General features: G+C 43.5%; 2 long non-coding RNA genes across 2 annotated transcripts; both read left to right on the plus strand.

Moving 5' to 3' along the window:
• Positions 1-13,945: 13,945 nt before the first annotated feature.
• On the plus strand, positions 13,946-15,177 carry LOC309710168. Its single transcript, XR_014277671.1, has 4 exons — positions 13,946-14,058; positions 14,147-14,269; positions 14,931-14,996; positions 15,120-15,177. It is a non-coding gene; the product is annotated as an uncharacterized lncRNA (long non-coding RNA).
• A 969-nt stretch (positions 15,178-16,146) lies between these two features.
• On the plus strand, positions 16,147-16,636 carry LOC309710169. Its single transcript, XR_014277672.1, has 3 exons — positions 16,147-16,284; positions 16,433-16,494; positions 16,588-16,636. It is a non-coding gene; the product is annotated as an uncharacterized lncRNA (long non-coding RNA).
• The last annotated feature ends 5,073 nt before the right edge of the window (positions 16,637-21,709 follow it).

The following is a 21,709-nucleotide window of genomic DNA, read 5'->3' on the forward strand; positions in this document are numbered from 1 at the left end:
AGTCTCTGTTTGTCCCTGATAGTGGCTCCAGCGTACCACACGGTGATGGAGGAGGTGAGGATGGACTCGATGATTGCAGTGTAGAACTGCATCATTGTCCGTGTTGAATTTCTTCAGCTGCCTCAGGAAGTACATCCTCTGCTGGGCTTTCTTGATGACGGAGGTGATGGTGGGCTCCCACTTCAGGTCCTGGGTGATGGTGGTACCCAGGAAGCGGAATGAGTCCACAGAGGTGATGGGGGTGTCAGTCAGGATGATGGGGGGGAGTGGGGCTGTGTGCTTCCTGAAGTCCACAATAATCTCCACTGTCTTCTGGGCATTCAGCACCAGGTTGTTGTGGCTGCACCAGGACACCAGACGTTCAACCTCCCTCCTGTAGGCAGACTCATCCCCGTCAGAGATGAGCCCAATAACGGTGGTGTCATCTGCAAACTTGATTAGCTTGACAGACTGGTGGGTGGAGGTGCAGCAGTTGGTGTACAGGGAGAAGAGCAGAGGAGAAAGAACACAGCCCTGAGGGGAGCCGGTGCTGATGGTCCGGGAGTCCGAGACATTCTTTCCCAGCCTCACATGCTGCTTCCTGTCCGTCAGGAAGTCAGTGATCCACCGGCAGATGGGATCAGGCACATTCATCTGGGAAAGCTTGTCTCGGAGATGGTCTGGAAGGATGGTGTTGAAGGCAGAGCTGAAGTCCACAAACAGGATCCTGGTGTAGGTTCCTGGGGAGTCCAGATGCTGCAGGATGAAGTGTAGGGCCATGTTGATGGCGTCGTCTACAGACCTGTTGGCTCTATATGCAAACTGCAGGGGGTCCAGGAGGGGGGCCGTGAGGGTCCTGAGATGGGAGAGAACTAGGCGCTCAAAAGACTTCATGACCACAGATGTCAGAGCCACGGGTCTGTAGTCATTTAGTCCAGTGATCCTAGGTTTCTTGGGGACAGGGATTATGGTGGAGGACTTGAAGCAGGCAGGCACATGACATGCCTGCAGTGAGGAGTTGAAAATGCCAGAAAACACTGGGGCCAGCTCGTTTGCACAGTGTCTGAGGGTGGCAGGAGACACACTGTCTGGGCCGGGAGCTTTCCGAGCATTCAGATTCTTAAACTGCTTCCTCACATCTGCTTCATGAATATGAAGAGTTGTGGTGGGAGGAGGTGGTGTGAAATCCTCTTTTGTGTGGGGTGAGGAGGGGGGTGTTGTAGGTGAACGGTTTGAAGGTGGTGATGGCTCTATGGAGGGGGGAGAGGTGGGGGAATTAGTGTCCAAAGTGCCTCTATTGTTGGGGCCGTTGGAGGTGTGAAGGCTGCCTGATGGCTCGTCAAAACGGCAGTAGAAGTCGTTAAGGGTGTTGGCTAAGAGCAAGTCATCAGTGGAGTGGGGGGTTTTAGGCTTGTAGTTTGTGATATTCCTAAAACCTTTCCACACAGAGGCCGAGTCATTCTCTGAGATCTGCTGCTGCATCTTCTCAGAGTGCTGATGTTTAGCAATGTCCACTTCTTTAGTGAACCTGTACTTGGCCTCTCTGTAGCAGTCCCTGTCTCCGCTTCTGAACGCCTTTCTCTTTTCCAGCCACAGCTTTTTGAGTTTAGGAGTAAACCAGGGTTTGTCATTGTTATAACTCACCCTGGTGCGTGATGGCACAATGCTGTCCTCACAGAAGTGGATATAGGAGGTGACAGTGTCCGTAAACTCGTCCAAGCTGTTAGAAGCAGCCTTCATTGTGTCCCAGTCTGTAGACTCCAGACACGTGCGAAGCTCCTCCACAGCCTCGTTGCTCCACAGTTTTTTAGTCCTCACGACAGGTTTGGAGAGCTTCAGCCTCTGTCTGTACGCGGGGATTAGGTGGATCATGACGTGGTCAGAAAGTCCGAGTGAAGCGGGGGGCACTGCACGATAGGCCCCGCTGATCGTGCTGTAACAGTGGTCTAATGTCTTCTCCTCTCTGGTCGGGCATTTAATATACTGCTTGTATTTGGGAAGCTCATGGCTCAGATTGGCTTTGTTAAAGTCCCCAAGAGCAATGATGAGAGAGTCCGGGAATGTCCGCTCCATGTGCAGTATCTGCTCCGCGAGTGCGCACTGAGCTGCCTGCGCATCTGCGTCTGGCGGGATGTAAACAGCGGCCAGGATGAATGAAGCAAACTCCCGCGGAGAATAAAACGGTTTGCAGTGGATAAAAAGATATTCCAGAGAGGAAGAGCAGTGCTGAGCAATCACTGTCACATCTGTGCACCAGCCACTATTGATGTAGAAGCAGAGACCTCCACCTTTGGACTTACCGGAGAGAGCGGCCTGCCGGTCCGCGCGCAGCAGATGGAAGCCCTCCAGCTTGAGCGCGCAGTCTGGGATGTTCTCACTGAGCCACGACTCTGTAAAACATAAGACACAGGAGGAGGCAAAGTCTCTGTTCATGCTTCTCATCAGGGCCAGTTCTTCAATCTTATTCCCGAGTGAGCGTACATTAGAAAGGAAGATCCAAGGAAGAGCAGTTCGCAGTCCGCGTCTCCTCAAACGCACGAGTGCGCCGGCTCGCTTCCCTCTCTTTCGGCGTCTCGCTTTCCTGGTCAGAGTCAGCAGTAAATCTGCCGCAGATGCGACAAATATTGGAAATAAATCCACAGGCGTTGTAGTCCTGTAGTTAAGGAGCTCTTCTCTGGTGTACGAGTATCCAGAGGAGTGCCCAGACACAGAAGAAATGCACAAAAACAAAACAAAAGTAACGCACTGAAGCACCAGGGCGACCATACGCGGCGCCATCTTGGTTCCATCCATCTATCAGGCTGTGTGGCATCGGCTGCCAAAATGTGTGCCCCCCCCATCTGTAATCCATATTGCCTTTGCCATCACAAAGGGTATATTTGCCAAATAAGTCACAGTATAACCAATAAGTACAGTAACTTTGGAGAAGATGTCTCATTCACAGCAAAAGTTATGGAGGGATACAGATTTTATCAGGCTGTGTGGCATCGGCTGCCAAAATGTGTGCCCCCCCCCATCTGTAATCCATATTGCCTTTGCCATCACAAAGGGTATATTTGCCAAATAAGTCACAGTATAACCAATAAGTACAGTAACTTTGGAGACCATGTCTTATTCACAGCAAAAGTTATGGAGGGATACAAAATTTATCAGGCTGTGTGGCATCGGCTGCCAAAATGTGTGCCCCCCCCCAATCTATGATGATGCACATTGGCAGAGTTTTTCTTTGTAAATAAATAAAATTTAAAACAACATTTAAATATATATATTTATCGTCTTTGTAAGTAACAGGGCTTTTCAAAAGTTGGCAAGTCAGTTTTGGCCAACCTTTCGTAGGCCTACTCGACTCCGACATTGTCAAATTTTTCCAAAATCTCCGGTCACGTGGGTTTTCCTAATCAATTATGCAAATTAGCTCACATTGTGCGCACGAACCGAAAACCAGAGTGCCTCTGAGCTAACTAAAAGATTACTTTACAATTTGTTTTCGAAAATAACAAACACCACAAGAGGATGGAACCAGACGAGTACAAGATTTTGGTTGCATATAAACTGAAAGGCGAGTATCCAGTGCTTTTCACGAAGAAAGAGAAATTTCTTCTCCGAAGAAAAGCTGCTATTTACGACATTGAAGGTAATAACTGCAACTTTGTAGCGTTTATAAATGTCATCAATACATATATATTAATACATATACAATGGCATAATGTGTAGTCTTAATTTGCACTAACCGATTTAATTAGCTTGACCTTTCTTTGACCTAGTTAACCCCGGTTAATAGGCACATGTGCGTTTATTAAAGTAAAAGTTTTAAGGTTTGCTATTAAGTAGACAGCGTTAACTAAGAACTGTTTTTGTCCTTTTATAGCTTAACTACAATATATTACGTCGTAATTACTTTTGGAGTGGTATGTGCCACACCCATTTACGCAGGTGTACCCACTGTTATGTCTTTATGTCTTTAAATTACATATGTGGAAAATTACTGACAGCAGGAAATTTGGAATTAAACTACTTCGAATTGATATTTGTATTAAAAATAAATCCATGATATCTGAAGGCCATTAGTCATAATTACTTTACACACCCATCACTTTTTTTAGTATCAGTAATACAGTCTTGTGTGTGGCATAATCTTTTTGGTTTCTGAAGTAGTCATACTGTCATAAATATAGAGAACCAGTCCAATAGTCACCCCCAAATTATATCACATACATAATTGATTCATTACATTCAAGATGTATTGTTATGCCCCCAGAAATGTGTTCTTTGTGTTCTCTTTATCTCGCTATCGTAGCTTAGAGCGGTGTGTGTATTTTCGTAACCATGACAACACGAGAGCAGTTTACGCTGAGAGTCAGGAAGTGAATCTACTGTGTGACTCGGGATATTAGCGTGTGGGCTCATTCAACCGCCAGCTCCGCCGTTACAGGATTAATCCTTTTCTCTTCGCTAAGGCATAGTCTGTGAGTATAATTCATTTTGTACAATTAAGCGGTGAAGCGTTTTGAACCGTTGTCTGTTATTCGGTTAGCTTTATTGTGTCTCATATAAGCTATGCGGCTAGGCTGTCAAGCTGTGATAATTAGCCAGATGCTTTGAGCTTATTGCATCTATAATACATTTCATATATTTCATTGTATTGTGTTTACAGTATATTTCATTGTATTGTGTTTACAGTTTCACAAAAGTGCCCAGTAAAAACTTCTGGAATCCAATCGTCTGAGTCCTGGAGATTTTCTTGGGAGTGTTTAAGCTGAATGGAAACTTAGCCCATTACAGTGAAAAGACTGCAATGCAGCTAATAGGGATACGAGGATCGCCGCTGTACGGAGCTACTCATTATCGAGAGATAAGCAGCCTCCAATATAGCCTCGGAAAACTTCGCCGCAGCCCACATCTCCCGATACTGGAGACCCAACGACACGCAATGTCACAACGTAGCAATGCTGACAAAGGAAATGGAGACAACCAGTCAGAGTGTGTGCGCTCAAGGAGCAGTCGCTCATCTGGTACATCGTCTGGCTCAAAAATCAGCATAGCCATTGCCATGGCAAAAGCAAAGGCTGAAGCCGCGCAAGCTAGAGCGGCACATTCAAAAAGAGAAATCGAGCTTAAAGTGGAGCAAGCACGTATTCAAGCCAGCCTCGACGCACTAATCGATGAAAAAGAAAGGGATGCCGCCGTTGCTGAGGCGAACTCCCTAGTAGCTGGTCTGCAGGATATGGGTCTCGAAGTACGCAGCGAAGTTAACAGCCTGGTCCGCCAGTCTGTCAAAGACCAGCGCGTAGCCGCCTTTGTCTCCGAACAGGCCAGCCTGAGCGCCAAGGGTCTATCGGCTACAGAAAATAACCTTCCCCCTTCTCAGCCAGTCACCCACCCGCATAACGCGGCTCAGACCCAAGCTGCCGCTCCTGCTGCTATTACGCCACACCAAGCTCTTCAGGGCCCTTGGAGAAGCGACGCACCAACACGACAGAGCTCCAAGTCACCCTTCTACCCCCCTCCAACTCCACTCCTACAGCAGAACCCCAAACGAGATTCTACGTTTCCCACGCATCAGCCCGTCCACGGGACACGCTACGGAGGTGATTACAACCATTCTACAACCACTGACCTCATCAAATATCTCGCTCGTAACCACTTGGTGACTTCAGGTCTCACCGCATATGACGACCAGCCAATAAACTATTGGGCCTGGAAAACATCATTCCAGAACGCCATTGCCAATCTAGACCTGTCTGCTGCAGAAGAACTCGACCTCCTAACCAGACACCTGGGAAAGGAGTCAACAGAGCAGGTAAGAAGAATAAAAACGGTCAACATCAGGAATCCAACTATTGGACTGTGCTCAGCATGGGGGCGCCTCGACGAACTATATGGCTCCCCAGAAGCCGTCGAACAAGCTCTGTTCAGCAAACTAGAAAGCTTCCCAAAGCTCACGACAAAAGATCCACGGAGACTCCGGGATCTAGCCGACCTGTTGTCAGAGCTACAAGCCGCTAAAGAAGATGGCTACCTCGCGGGCATGTCGTACTTGGATACCTCCAGAGGAATTAAGCCCATCATCGAGAAACTTCCATACAGCATACAAGAAAAGTGGCTATACCACGGGACGAGATACAAACAAGAACATTTCGTCAGCTTCCCACCTTTCTCCGTGTTGGTGAACTTCATCCGCACCGAGGCGAAAGCACGTACGGACCCAAGTTTCAACCTCTTCACGCCAAGCCCCCCAAACGAGAGAATGAATAAATGGGAGAGGCCCACGAAGACGTCCGTTCACACCCACAAAACACAAGTCTCAGGCACTGCCAAGTTCGAGTCTAAGGAAAGCAGGGAACGTATTGACCCGAATAAACATTGCCCCCTGCACAAAAAACCCCATCCTCTGAGGAAATGCAGAGGTTTCCGCGAGAAGAGCTTAGATGATCGCAAACAGCTTCTGAAAGAACACTACGTCTGCTTTCGCTGTTGCTCGTCAACAGAACACTTTGCAAAGAACTACACAGCCAAGATAACATGCACCGAGTGTGGTAGCGCTGCCCACGTGACAGCCCTCCACCCTCACCCACCTACCTGGAAATCTAAATCGTTCCCCTCCATCTCAGAGGATAGCGGGGAGGAGGACAAAGCTGATAACCAGGAGGTCAACGCAACGTGCACACAGGTATGTGGGGAAGGTCTGAGTGCTAGAGCGTGTGCTAAGATCTGTCTCGTCAGGGTGTTCCCAAACGGACAAAGAGAGGAAGCCAAGAGAATGTACGCTATATTGGATGAGCAGAGTAATCGCTCCCTCGCGCGGTCAGAGTTCTTCGAAGCCTTCAAGATCTCCGGGCGCTCGTACTCATACACACTAAAGACCTGCGCGGGACGTACGGAGACATCAGGAAGGAGAGCCAGCGGCTACACCGTAGAGCCGTTGGACGAGAAACTGAGTATCTCTCTGCCTACACTCCTCGAGTGTAACCAAATTCCCAACATCCGCACGGAGATTCCCACCCCCGGTGTGGCCTATCATCATACCCACCTAAAACGCATCGCTGACAAGATACCACCTCCGGACCCAGACGCCAGCATTCTTCTCTTACTGGGCAGAGATATCTTACGGGTCCACAAGGTCCGAGAGCAAATAAGCGGCCCAGGAGATGCTCCCTTCGCCCAAAGGCTTGACCTGGGATGGGTCATCGTCGGAGACGTGTGCCTCGGAGGTGCTCACAGACCACCGGAGGTGAGAAGCTACAAAACAGCCGTTCTAGGGAACGGTCGTACAAGCCATCTCCAGCCATGTAACAACCAGATCAAAGTGACAGAGGTGTTTGAACAAGCACGTGACTATCAACAACATCCAGCGCGAACCCCGACGACGCTAATCGGAGACAATTTGGGGCAAACCGTCTTCGCTTGCACTCCCAACGACCACAAACTTGCTCCATCCAGGGAAGATTTGGAGTTTCTAAGGATAATGGAAGCCGAGTGTTGCCAAGACAGCTCCAACAGTTGGGTCGCACCTTTGCCGTTTAGGTCACCGAGGCAGCGACTCCCTAACAACAGGAAACAGGCTCTCGAACGCCTCGTCTCACTTCGGCGCTCACTGGAAAAACGACCACGGATGAAAGCCGACTTCCTAGAGTTTATGGAGAAGATGCTCAAGAAGGCGCACGCAGAAGCTGCCCCTCCCTTGTAACCCGGTCAGGAGCGTTGGTACTTGCCCCTGTTCGGCGTGTACCACCCCCGGAAGCCGGACAAGATCCGCGTGGTCTTCGACAGCAGTGCATCCTATGAGGGAGTATCGCTCAACGATGTCTTACTCAGTGGTCCCGATCTTAATAACAGCCTACTAGGTGTTCTTATGAGGTTTAGGAAGGAACAGGTTGCAATCACCGCCGACATCGAGCACATGTTCCACTGCTTCATCGTGAAAGAAGACCACCGGGATTTTCTCCGCTTCCTGTGGTATAGAGACAATGACCCTACCTCTGACGTCGTGGATTACAGGATGCGGGTGCATCTCTTTGGTAACAGCCCCTCGCCTGCCGTCGCAGTGTATTGCCTGCGGCGGGCGGCTAAGGCAGCAGAGGCCGACTACGGCAGCGATGCTAGGAGATTCGTCGACCGCGATTTCTACGTCGACGATGCCTTAAAGTCTTTCAGTACAGAGGAAGAAGGCATCGCAGTTCTCCAGCGAGCGCAGAAGATGCTCGCGGCTTCCAACCTCAGGCTGCACAAGGTTGCATCAAATCGTTCCGCGGTCATCAGAGCATTCCCCTCCCAGGATCGCTCTCAGGATTTCAATGGCCTGGATCTCTCCATCGATGATCTGCCTATCCAGCGTAGCCTGGGACTGTTCTGGAACATGCGCACGGACACTTTCACGTTCCAGATCGAGATCGATCAGAAGCCGTTCACTCTCGACCGTGAACAGTCTATACGACCCCCTAGGGTTTCTAGCACCCATCACAGTTGATGGAAGACGAATCCTAAGAGAACTCACCTTGCAAGCGGAAGATTGGGACGCACCCCTTCCCAAAGACATGGAGACCGAGTGGACTAGATGGAAACAGTCTCTTCAAGACCTGGAGGGGCTCCAAATACCACGGCCTTATACGTCCCTCTCCACCACAGGCGCCCTAAGGAGAGAACTCTGCGTCTTCGCCGACGCATCGGTCAGAGCAATAGCGGCCGTAGCCTACATCAGGGTAACTGGCAAGCAGGGACAAACTGGGTTTGTCTTTGGGAAATCGAAGTTGGCTCCCCAACCTAGCCTAACTGTCCCTAGACTTGAACTTTGTGCTGCTGTGCTCGCCGTATAGATCGCCGAGATGATAGTCGCAGAGATGGACACAACGTATGACAACATCACCTACTACACAGACAGTAAGGTCGTACTGGGATACATCCATAACCAGTCAAGGAGATTTTATGTCTACGTACACAATAGGGTCCAACGTATCCTTCAGTCACCCTGTCCCGGCCAGTGGAAGTACGTTCCAACGCATCTTAACCCAGCTGACGTTGGGTCAAGAGCTGTAGCATCAGCCCTGCTCAGCAGTACACCATGGCTCAAAGGACCAGCCTTTCTTTGCGACGCATCAGGGCATCCATCCGAGCTTCAAGAGACGTACAATCTTGTCGAGCCCGACATCGACGCCGAAGTGCGTCCACAGGTGACGACGAAACTCACCCATGTCGCTAAAGGCGTGGTACGCCCTCAACGCTTTGAACGCTTCTCCAAGTTCAGCACACTCCATGCAGCCATTGCACATTTGATCCACGTAGCTAGCTCCTTCGCTCGCTCGACGCAGGGCGAATGTCGAGGCTGGCACATCTGTCGTCCTACGGAAGAGGAGCTGCTGAAAGCCAAAGTGTGCATCGTAAAGAGTGTCCAGGGTGAGTGCTACGCGGAAGAGCTCAAGTGTATCGGTTCTGGAGTCGACATACCATCTTCCAGCAGCTTGTGGAGATTGCATCCCATTATGGACCAGGATCGACTACTCAGGGTAGGAGGTCGGATCGAGCAGTCAGGCTTAGGCATGAACGAGACTCATCCCATCATCATTCCTGGCCGGCATCACCTCGCAACTCTGCTTGTGTCCCACTATCACGAAGCAGTAAAACACCAGGGGAGACATCTTACTGAGGGTGCCGTTCGGGCCGCAGGTTTTTGGCTCGTGGGAGCCAAACGCTGTATCAGCAGTCTGCTCTACGGATGCATCACTTGTAAGAAGCTGCGAGGGAAGGCCGAACATCAACGGATGGCAGCCCTGCCGGCAGAATGGTTACAAGTAGCACCTCCCTTCACCTACATAGGTGTCGATGTCTTTGGACCGTGGGGCATCGTTTCACGCCGCACAAGAGGAGGAGTTTCGAACTCCAAGCGATGGGCGGTGATGTTCTCGTGTATGTGTTCCAGGGCAGTGCACATTGAGGTGATCGAAGCCATGAGTGCCAGCAGCTTTATTAACGCCTTGAGGAGATTCTTTGCGGTCAGGGGCCCCACGAAGCAGATACGCTCGGACTGCGGAACTAACTTCGTCGGCGCTTCCCGTGAGCTGGGGATGGACAAGGAAAACTCAGGGTTCGACAGGGTGGAGAAGTACCTCAGTAAACAGAGCTGCACCTGGGTGTTTAAACCACCCCATGCATCCCATATGGGTGGCGCATGGGAGAGGATGATCGGCATTGCCCGCCGTATCTTGGACTGCATGCTGCTTGAACAGAGAAAGTCTCGCCTGACGCACGAGGTTCTGACCACGCTTATGGCCGAGGTAGCAGCAATTATGAACGCAAGGCCGATCATTCCAGTGTCATCCGACCCCGAGTCGCCCTGCATCCTCACACCAGCCATGCTCCTGACTCTCAAAACAGGCTCCGCGCCTCCTTTGCCGTCAGGCAAGTTCGAGGAAGCAGATCTCTTCAGGGAGGAGTGGAAACAAGTTCAGGGCCTGGCAGACATGTTTTGGAACAGATGGAGGCGTGAATACCTCAAAACACTGCAACTTCGACACAAGTGGCAAGGGAAACAGCCGAATCTTCAAGAAGGGGACGTAGTTCTCTTAAAGGATGATCGGGCAGAGAGAAATGAGTGGCCCATGGGCATCATCACGAAAGTCTTTCCAGGGAAGGACGGTCTGGTCCGGAGAGTCGAAGTGGAGGTCGTTAAAGATGGAAATAGAAGAGGATTCTCTCGTCCCATTACAGAAGTAGTTCTGCTTCTTTCTCCAAAGTCTGACTCTGCCAATTGATGTGGGCTCTTAAAGACCCCAAGCGGGGAGTGTTATGCCCCCAGAAATGTGTTCTTTGTGTTCTCTTTATCTCGCTATCGTAGCTTAGAGCGGTGTGTGTATTTTCGTAACCATGACAACACGAGAGCAGTTTACGCTGAGAGTCAGGAAGTGAATCTACTGTGTGACTCGGGATATTAGCGTGTGGGCTCATTCAACCGCCAGCTCCGCCGTTACAGGATTAATCCTTTTCTCTTCGCTAAGGCATAGTCTGTGAGTATAATTCATTTTGTACAATTAAGCGGTGAAGCGTTTTGAACCGTTGTCTGTTATTCGGTTAGCTTTATTGTGTCTCATATAAGCTATGTGGCTAGGCTGTCAAGCTGTGATAATTAGCCAGATGCTTTGAGCTTATTGCATCTATAATACATTTCATATATTTCATTGTATTGTGTTTACAGTATATTTCATTGTATTGTGTTTACAGTTTCACAAAAGTGCCCAGTAAAAACTTCTGGAATCCAATCGTCTGAGTCCTGGAGATTTTCTTGGGAGTGTTTAAGCTGAATGGAAACTTAGCCCATTACATGTATTGTCATGACTTTTACCACATATAGACCTGTCGTGGTTTAAACAGCTATAATAAACTTTTCTATTTTCTTGTTTATGTTTAGGGGAGCAGCTGTTTTACTGGCGCTACAAAGGCACAGACAAAACCATAAAGACAACGGTAGTCTGTGGGGCTGATGAGGCAAACACAATTTTTTCAGATTTTCATGCCAGTCCTACTGGGGCCCATTGCGGGTAAACAAAAACAAGAGAAGCCATTTCAAAGCGGTTCTACTGGCCAGGGATGTCAGTCGACATCAATAATTGGGTGGGTACTCCAAAACAAACTCTATGTAATTCGACTACAGCTAAATTATTTTAAGAGGAGCACAGCAATGTTTCTGTATCTCTCAAAATAAGTTATGTAAACCTTGATCATCAACTATTGGGTTTGTTATTGAATTGCTTTTATTTTTGATTAGGTTTCACAGTGCGCACTTTGCCAGGCAAGTGCTGCAACAATTAAAAAACCAGCAGAATACATTCCGATAAAGGTTAGTCATCGACCATAGCAAATAATCACATTTAATCACACAATGTTTTCATTGCTTAGAAACCTACTGATTATATACTTAAAAAAATTATAACAGTAGACTAGCATTCTGTGTAATTTCAGTATTATTAACTTAACTATGATTTTCTTTTTAAGGTCTCTCAGCCATTTGAACTGGTTGGGATGGACCTCATTGGAATACTTACTGAAACTCCTAGAGCTACACAGGCTACAGCACCAATGGCATCACTTACATCACTACCAGTTCAAACTAAACATCCATTTCCAGTTCCACAAGGTATACCAATAACGGTATCAGAACCAGAGTCAGGAGCAACAGCACAGAAAGACAACGAACCACCAGAACCAGCCACAAGTGCTACAGCACCAGAACACGCTACAGCTCTACAAACCGAATCCAAAACAGCAGCCGACCCAGCCTCAAAAACCATAACAGCAGACCAGGCCTCACAGACCACAACGGCAGCAGACCCAGCCTCACAAACCACAACAGCAGACCCAGCCTCACAAACCACAACAGCAGACCAGGCCTCACAGACCACAACGGCAGACCCGACCACAACAGCAGACCCAGCCTCACAGACCACAACAGCAGCAGACCCAGCCTCACAAACCACAACAGCAGACCCAGCCTCACAGACCACAGCTCCAAATGCTACAACCACACAAGCCTCAGCTCCACAGATTACAGCCCAGCAATCTACAGCACAAACCATAGAACCAACAGTTGCAGAGAAATGTAAATAAATATAATATTTTTTAATTTTTTTAAAAAGGACTTTTGTTCCTATGACAGTGTTTGTTTCAGTACTCTGTAGATCATGGCATAGGAAATTTTACACCTTTAAAAAGATTTTGTTAGGTATATTTCCTAACAGAATATTTAAATTTAACAATATGTTAATGCTTTAAAAAAACATTCATGGGGCAAAACATTATAGAAAACTTGTAAAAGGATGTAAGCCACATGTGTAAAATTACACAAATGAAAAAGTGAGTCCTTCAAAACTGTGAATCTTTCTTTTGTTGTTGTGTAACCCAGAATGTTCATGATTGATATTGTACATCTGATGTACACTAAGAGTGAAAAGTTTGGACACACCTTCATTTTAATGTTGCTTCTTAATTTCCTTGTCTATTTTGTAGATTCATTGTTGATTAGAACTCGAGGCATCAAAACTATGAATGGACACATATGGAGCACTAACCCTAACACAAATGATGTAGTAAACCAAAAAGTATGAAAGAACCAAAAATATATTTTATATATTAGATTCTTCAAATTAGCCACCCTTTGCTTTGATCACTGCTTTGCACACTCTAGGCCTTCTGTCAGTGAGCTTCATGGGGTAGTCACCTAAGATGATTGTCACTGCATGAAAAGCATGAACACACAGAAAAACACTGAATGGGAAGGTGTGTCCCAAATTTTGACTAGTAGTGTATGTTCTTCATTTTCTTCTTTTCCAAAATTGCTGTCATATATGCTGCTAGTGACATAGAATGCCCACTACAAGAAGTATATTAATGTTGTGATGATGACTGCCTGCCAGCAACAGTTCGAAAGATCAAATACTCTTTAAGACGCTGCTTTTAACAGCCCAAAAATTGACACTCTATTTTACAGATAATAAAACTAGTTTTGGAGGAGAAAAATAACATTTTTCCAGAAAAGATTATGTAATAGTAAAGGCCACAGGTGCAAGCCTTGAGCCTGAGTATTTTAAAATATAGTCATGTAGCTGCAACTAAACATAATTTTAAAAAATTGTTGTAATAGGTGTTTCTGCTGGAAAAAAGATATGATAGGGGGCAAGAGCATTTCTATTGTTATGTATTTAAATTTATTTTCTTTTATTAATATGAATTTATTTAAATTTCTTTGTAGAACATTGTAAGTGTAACTTTACCCCCAAATAAAAGCAAATTTAAGTTCTCCTTTTTTTTTTACAAAATACAATGTTAAACCATGTGCCCATTTTATCAGCGTCTTAAAAGTATTTACCCTGAAACACGTCTTTTGTCAGACAACTACATAAGAAATTATGCATTTGAAATTTTGATTTACATTTAGTCCTGCTGACTTATTTCTTTTTCTCATTACTTTTTGTAGATATAATGGATGCCTGGGCTGGAAAGAGTCCTCACATTCTACTCTCCAGAATTGGTGCTTACAAATTATTCTACTGGGATATCCAACAAATTGGTCCAGACATGGAGTTGGAAAGTGAGGTACAGTGATCTTTACTGACAACAATGCAACTATCAGTGTTTTATTCATTGACAACAGTTAACAAATGTTTACATTTTGTATTCGCAGTCTATTAATGCATATCTTGAGATCATGGTGAGACAATGCAATCGTCATAATTCAGCAAAAGCAGCATTCATTGATTCATTTTCAATGACTGCCATTTGGAAGAGAAAAGCTCCAAGACTCAAGGTAGGTATCTCTAGAAAGAATCTTGTGTGTATTGTTTAAGTACCTCTGATCATATCCACATCCAGATTTAGATTGGATAACAGCTTATGCAGAAAGAATAAATTGAGACTGGGGTTAGTAGATGTGGATAGTTTATTAGACTTGACAGTTCTCTTTTGTTCTCTGCTTGTCTGGTTTCCTCCTCTTTTTGTACACACTCCAATCAATGCTTGATTTGAGATTTTCAAACATTTGGGCTAATATCTCTTTTGAAATCATCAACACTGCTTCATCTCTTTAATAGGTACCTTTTTATTATCAAGTGATTCTTACGTCACTGTTAAAGAGGCTTAAGAAAGCATTAAACATTATTCTGCAGATGGTAAAAGGATCGCATTGAAAATGATTGAAAATGAACTCCATGTCCAAAAAAAATCCTTAGAAAGACCTTTATTAGTCTTGGAGGAAGTAATGTGCAAAACCACTTATAAAAAATATAAGATAGTCCAGCTTCTTGCACAGGTTAAAGAAATGAGGGGTGAATCATGGCTGTCGCACAGTACTTTATAAGTGGATGATATATAATATATCATAAATTGCTTTAATAAAAAAGGACTCTAAACAACATGTTATTGCATTTCTTTCTGAAGTGAATATTTTTATTGTTTTGTTTCAATTTAAGATCAAACCCATGGAGCATGAAGTCATTCTGGGAATTGTAAATGAACATCATCACTGGACATTAGTGGTAAAAAAAAATAATTGCATTTACAATATTCATCAAATCAGTTTTATAAGACAAATGCATGGCATGCAGATAATCTTAACTCTTGAATTATTACATGTAATTCTCCACATAATTTTACTGTAGGTCATTTACTAACAAGAAAAGAAGTCACTGTATCTTGATCCACTCGGAGAAACTAAACAAGGTATCCAAAATTGTTTGGAATCAACAAGGTAAGGATAAATGTTGAAATTTATTTTGACCCTTTATTAAACGCTTTGTTGCTGTTGTTATTTATGTGTTTATTATGACAATTATAAGTATGATGTCAATCAAAAAAAATTAAAAAAAAAATTGGCACTCAAAATTAAAAAAATAGCAGCAACAGGTTTGAATTTTTGTGGTGGCCTTCTGATATTGTGGTGTTATGGGTTAATTTTGCCTTTAAAGAGAAGTCTCCCCATGTTTCAATGTTTATTTGAGGACATGATGTCTGTATGAGATGATGTTTTTACATTAGAAAATATAGCATGGGGAGAATAATGTTTAGTAGTTGCATAAAGTGTTGCGGAGGTTTAGCACTAAAACATCAGACAAATGTCTTAAATAATTTCACATAGGTTATACATGTGTGAATTTCATCTTTGCTCCTCCTCCACATCTCTTCAAAGTGTACTGTGTAAGTGATTGATTTCTATATCATGGGCAGAAACGGGAAAAAAAGCAGAAGTAATTGTCCACGGAAATGCGTTGTAGACTTTTAAAAAGTAATGATTTTAACAAAACAGTGTGGTCAGTTCTTAACTTGATGTTCAACAGACACTTAAGCTCTCCATACTGTTCACCTTCTTGTGTCACCAAAATTTTAAAACATGTTATTTGTTTTTATTGTACTTGTCTTTCATTCATGCGAAAAAAAGGATGCAACGTCTCAAGATGGACTTGTGACACAGTCAAACACCCAAAACAAGTGGACGCTACCTCATGTGGAGTCTTTGCATTGAAAGTACGAGTCTTAACCGTAATACATACATATATACGAGAATATTGGAAATGTTGTGTTGTAATAAATGTTAATGACAGGAAAAGGAATATAAGATAATTACACAATAAAAGAAAGAACTTGATTCACAGGAAACAAATTACTATAAAATAACATTTACAATATTAGCCTATTTAGTCATCTTCGAATCTCTTTTTCAGTTTGCTGAAAAGATCTTGCGAAAAGAGTCAATAGACTTTCTGTCTACAAAAAAGGCCATAAACACACACAGGCTGCAAATTGCCACCACTCTTCTCCTAGAGACAGGTAACTCATTTTCCACCATTCAATGTTCTCACATCATGAATATTTTCATCATGATGGCTGTAGAAACAAACCATATAGTTGTTTGAATGAAGTAATAAGTGCAGTAGGTAGTATACTCTATGTGCTATTTTTTCACTTTTTAAAACAGATGACTTGACAAACATCTGTCATTTCTGCGGGGAAGAAGAGCATGAAACTGACAACAAATGGGTAATGACATCAAGAAAGACTGCTAAATGTTATGATCAATTCCCATAAATGAAATTTTAACATTGGGATTTGTAATTATTTATTTTTTTACAGATTCAGTGTGAGATGTGTTTGCGGTGGTTCCACCAGCTCTGCGTGAAAAGCCCACCACCAGAAGATGTGTTTATTTGTCTTGCTTGTACATAGTTGACACTAAAGGTCCACAGCTAGTGTTCTTATGGCACACATTGTCGAGAACACATATCTACATATATAGATGTAGATGTTAAATTAAAAAGTCTAAAAAACCAAATGGTCTCCAAAGTTACTGTAGTTATTAGTTATACTGTTATTTATTTTGCAAATAAACTCTTTCGTGATAGCAACGCCAAGGTGCATTATTGATGGGGGGGGGGCACACATTTTGGCAGCCGATGCCACACAGCCTGATAAAATCTGTATCCCTCCATAACTTTTGCTGTGAATGAGACATCTTCTCCAAAGTTACTGTACTTATTGGTTATACTGTGACCTATTTGGCAAATATACCCTTTGTGATGGCAAAGGCAATATGGATTACAGATGGGGGGGGCACACATTTTGGCAGCCGATGCCACACAGCCTGATAAAATCTGTATCGCTCCATAACTTTTGCTGTGAATAAGACATCTTCTCCAAAGTTACTGTACTTATTGGTTATACTGAGATTGATTTTGCAAATAAACTCATTCGTGATAGCGTTGCTACAAAGTGTAAACTGAGTGTAAATTCACTGGAGAGCGACGTGTTTCCATGATCGCATCTGGTTTTACAGTATTATAGTATCAAAGTCTTTTTCTAGACAAAGTATTCCCAGCAGGTTATTTCAGTGTACATTATAAGGTAAACTGTCTTCCACACGGCACATTACAATATCCATCCATTCGCTTCCGCTTATCCTTTTCAGGGTCGCGGGGGGCGCTGGAGCCTATCCCAGCTGTCATAGGGCGAAAGGCGGGGTACACCCTGGACAGGTCGCCAGTCTGTCGCAGGGCCAACACACAGGGACAGACAACCATTCACACTCGCATTCACACCTAGTGACAATTTGTATTATCCAATTAACCTATCCCCACAAGGTGCATGTCTTTGGACTGTGGGAGGAAGCCGGAGTACCCGGAGGGAACCCACGCAAACACGGGGAGAACATGCAAACTCCACACAGAAAGACCCCGGCCTGATGGTGGAATTGAACTCAGGACCTTCTTGCTGTGCGGCAACAGTGCTAACCACCGTGCCACCGTGCTACACGAAACTAATATTAAATTCATCGAGTCTGCTGTTTTCCAGCTTTTACCCTTTATCGCGTCGACTGCAGATCAGTGACAAGTAGCGTACAGAACGGAGCTGGGCAAGTGGCTCCTCCTACTTTGCGCGCTCCCGTGAATGGGGAAACAATTTTTGACGGGGGTAACTACCGGCTTCTTCCCGTCAGATGCGTGGAGGCAAGCCAGGTGACAGAGCTGTTGCAGGTGTGTATTGGCAAACATTTGCTTTTCCCGTTTTAATGCATTTTTTAACACCAACTAACTTATGCAACTTAGATGCTGATTACTGTGAGCCAGAGCCATAGTGTTGTTGTGCACTGAACAGAACGGAATTGGTGAGTTTGAACTTTTAATTTACTGTTTGTATTGCTACCAGCTGACGCTAATTGGCTGCTGCCGGTGTTGTGCCAAAAAGTGATTGTCTGCCAAAAACTGATTTCCAGTGTTTCTGTGTATTTTTTATGTGTAATATTTTTACGTATGTTCGTAAATAGACTTCGGTGAACAGGGGATACAAAGGGGTTACATAAAGAATTAAAAAAATTATGTTTTTTAAGTATCTTTACAACTTGTACTTACATTATAACCAATCCGGTCCTTTATCCCCACTTAAAATATTTTTACAGAACTATTGTAATATTTGCTGCCATTTCTGCTGTCCTGTTGGGCAACTTACTCTTACAAAATACATTTTTAATGTTAATGAGATTTTTTTTACTGCATAAATAAAGGTTATATAAAAGTCGCTGCCAAAAACTGATTGCGGCTTGTATCTTGTTACACGAATGTTGTTTGTGGCTCAAGATGACTTTATGTCATCCATAAGGGATGCATTTGACATATGTTTAACATATTATAGCCCAACAAGTTACTTATAGCACTTTAAATATGAGCAATCGCTTTTTGGCAAATACCGGAAATCAGTTTTTGGCACAACACCTGTCCAAACAATTTGGTTTTGATTTTGATTTGACCAATATTTGTTGAATAAAAAATGTTGTGACGCTACATATCATGTATGTATGTATATAGCAGTTGAAATGTTTCAGTTAAATTATTGGTTAAATATATTATATTTAACCAATATATTGTTTATTTATTTATAAATTGTGTAAACAGGAACAAGAATAACTTAATGTATTTAGCTTAATTGGCTGACATTTTTGTATTATTCTTGTGATTTCTTATTGGCCTTGTTTATTTAATGCAGGCCAGGTGAACCTTTTTTGGGGTATGAAAAAGGGTGACGAGCCAATGAACGGCTAGGAGCAGGACTCATTCTGCAATTGAAGCTTCCACTGGTTGGGTAGGAAGCTATCAAAGACGACGCTCTGTCCCCATTTTCCAAATACACTGATTTCCGCAATCATACACACCATTCCCCTCATTTATGGACAATAGCGCTTGGACATCTCTCATGGACATTCAGATAGAACTCATGGACTTCAGTTTGGATCAGTGGATTTGATGTTAATATGTGTTATTTATGGGGAACTGTTGTTTTTTTGTTTTTTTGTTTTTTTTTGAGAATCTGTATTGCTTGGTATAAGCCAGAAGAATTTGCTTAGTTGTCTTTGTGCACCCCCACTGGGTTTTTGATTAATTGAATAGCTGCAGCAGGAGTGATTATTTAAGTTTTCCTTTTCTTTTCTTATTTTTCTTTGGGGTTTGGTTAAATACATGGTACCTGCAAAAGCATTTTTGTGTTGTGTGTATTTATTAATTACTGCCCATCAGCTCCAGTAGCATTCCTAAATGTTCTGATTAATAATAACCATAATATTTCACTCAATACCTAGCCTGTATTAATTCATTAGCGCTTGATCAGTGTTACATAAAGTTTTGGTATGTTTGTCTGTAAAGTGGGCTACAGTACTAGTAGGTGAAACAGAAGACTTAGTTTGTGTTGCCTGAACTCCACACACTGACCTGTTACTTTTGCTTTTGGTATATGCTTGATAGTCCTTAAGATGAGACAACTGTTTGACTTTTACATGTTCTTGTCACAAAACCCTCTTTCAGTGATGTTACTTTCATTTTGCATTGACGGGACTTGCAGCATGCTTTCTCACAATAGCAGTGTCTTGTTTGCATGGTGGTACATTTACATTTTCATGCTCAGTTTTATACTGGTACTTAACACAACTGATTTGTCTGTGCCAGTCGATTGGGGAACACACATTTAAAGTTATTTAAGTGAACGAGAGAGATGTTGTGTGCAGTGTTGGGCAAGTTACTTTGAAAAAGTAATTATAGTTACTAGTTACTTTTTTTGAAGAAGTAACTGAGTTACAAGATTCTAAAAGTAGTTAATTACTTGAAGTAGCTATTGCATTACTTTAAAAAAATATATAATTTTTTTTTATCCCTGTGGGCTCCAGGTTATAATTGGCCATTTTTGACTACTTTAGATGTTTTCTTTGCCTTGTTTGGCATCATTCTTTTCAGCACAACCTCAGGTGTCTGAATTTACAGTTATGTTTTCATTCATGTTTTCAAAAAACAAAATCAGAGTAGAAAAAGTTACATTTTTTTTATTGTAACAACCACAAACATGTTTATGGAATCATATTTCATACCTTTAAATGCAAATATAAATTGTCAGTTTTAAAATCCTATGCACAAGTTTTGTAAACAACAATGTTATTTGCATCCATTTACCTTTTACCCTTTTTAATAAGCATTTCAAACTGTTTACATAACAATCAGCTACATTCAATAAAATGCCACACAAATTATTTGTGCCACTCCAAAAAAAAAATTATTTCTGTCCACTATAAAGGAGAACATCACAGCCTGATACCTGCAGGTCTGACAGCAGCAGGTGTATCACTCCTGTTCTCTACCTGGAGACAGCAGTCGCTTCATTGTTCTGACACACAACACAAAACTATCCGATTGTTAAATGATGGTGTGACGAATCCTACTTGCGGGCCTAAAGTAGTCTGCATTTAATATGGCTTTTGTGTTGTTAACATGTTTAAAGCTTTGTATTTTCTTCTATTTAATCTCAAAAAGCTCCTAAAAAAGTCGGTGATCACCGTTGACCTCCCTCGGCTTTTATTACCGCTAATCATTTATTTAAGCTCAGTTTTTAAAACCTTACGATGTAACTACAGCACAGCCCATGCAGCAGTATATGAATGACTAACCTCGTATTGTGGATGGATTATCTCAGTTGTTCTCCTGGCTGAAGTTTGGTCCTTTTACAGCATCCTGCCATGCGATTACATTTGTTCCTGACCACCCAGAACACTCACGTTAACTTTTATCGAGTGGAAAAAGGTTAGCTTGTTTATATTATGCTAACATAGTTGTGTCGCTAGCGGTCACGTAGCACATCATTATCATAACACCTCCCACCCACTCCATGACATGCTGGTCAGTCACAGGAGCACGTTCAGTGAGAGACTGAGATTACTGAAAAGCACCACTGAACGACACAGGAAATCATTCCTGCCTGTGGCCATCTCCCTGTACAACGCATCCACTTAACACACTGTTTGCTGCTACAACTACACATGTTTCTTTTCCAACTATTTATTTATGAGTGACTTATGTATGTATGTATGTGTATATATATGTATATATTGTACTATTCTTAGTTAGTGTATTGTCTGTCTTGTCTTAGGCTACGTTCACACTGCAGGCGAAAGCGCATCAAATCCGATTTTTTTGACCCTATGCGACCCATATCCGATCATGCTATGACAGTGTGAACGGCGCAAATCCGATATTTTCAAATCCGATCTGGGTCACTTTCGTATGTGGTACTGAATCCGATACATATCCGATGTTTTAGAAAGCGACTGCTGTTTGAACGGTCAAGTCGCATTAAATCCGCCTTTTACGTCACCGACACAAGACTGAAGCCAATTATCAGCGCCCGAGAAGACATCGCGAACGCTTCCTAGCCATCCAGTGTAGAT

This window comes from Aulonocara stuartgranti, assembly GCF_965226115.1.
Source record: "Aulonocara stuartgranti genome assembly, chromosome: 7".
Taxonomy (NCBI): Eukaryota; Metazoa; Chordata; class Actinopteri; order Cichliformes; family Cichlidae; genus Aulonocara; species Aulonocara stuartgranti.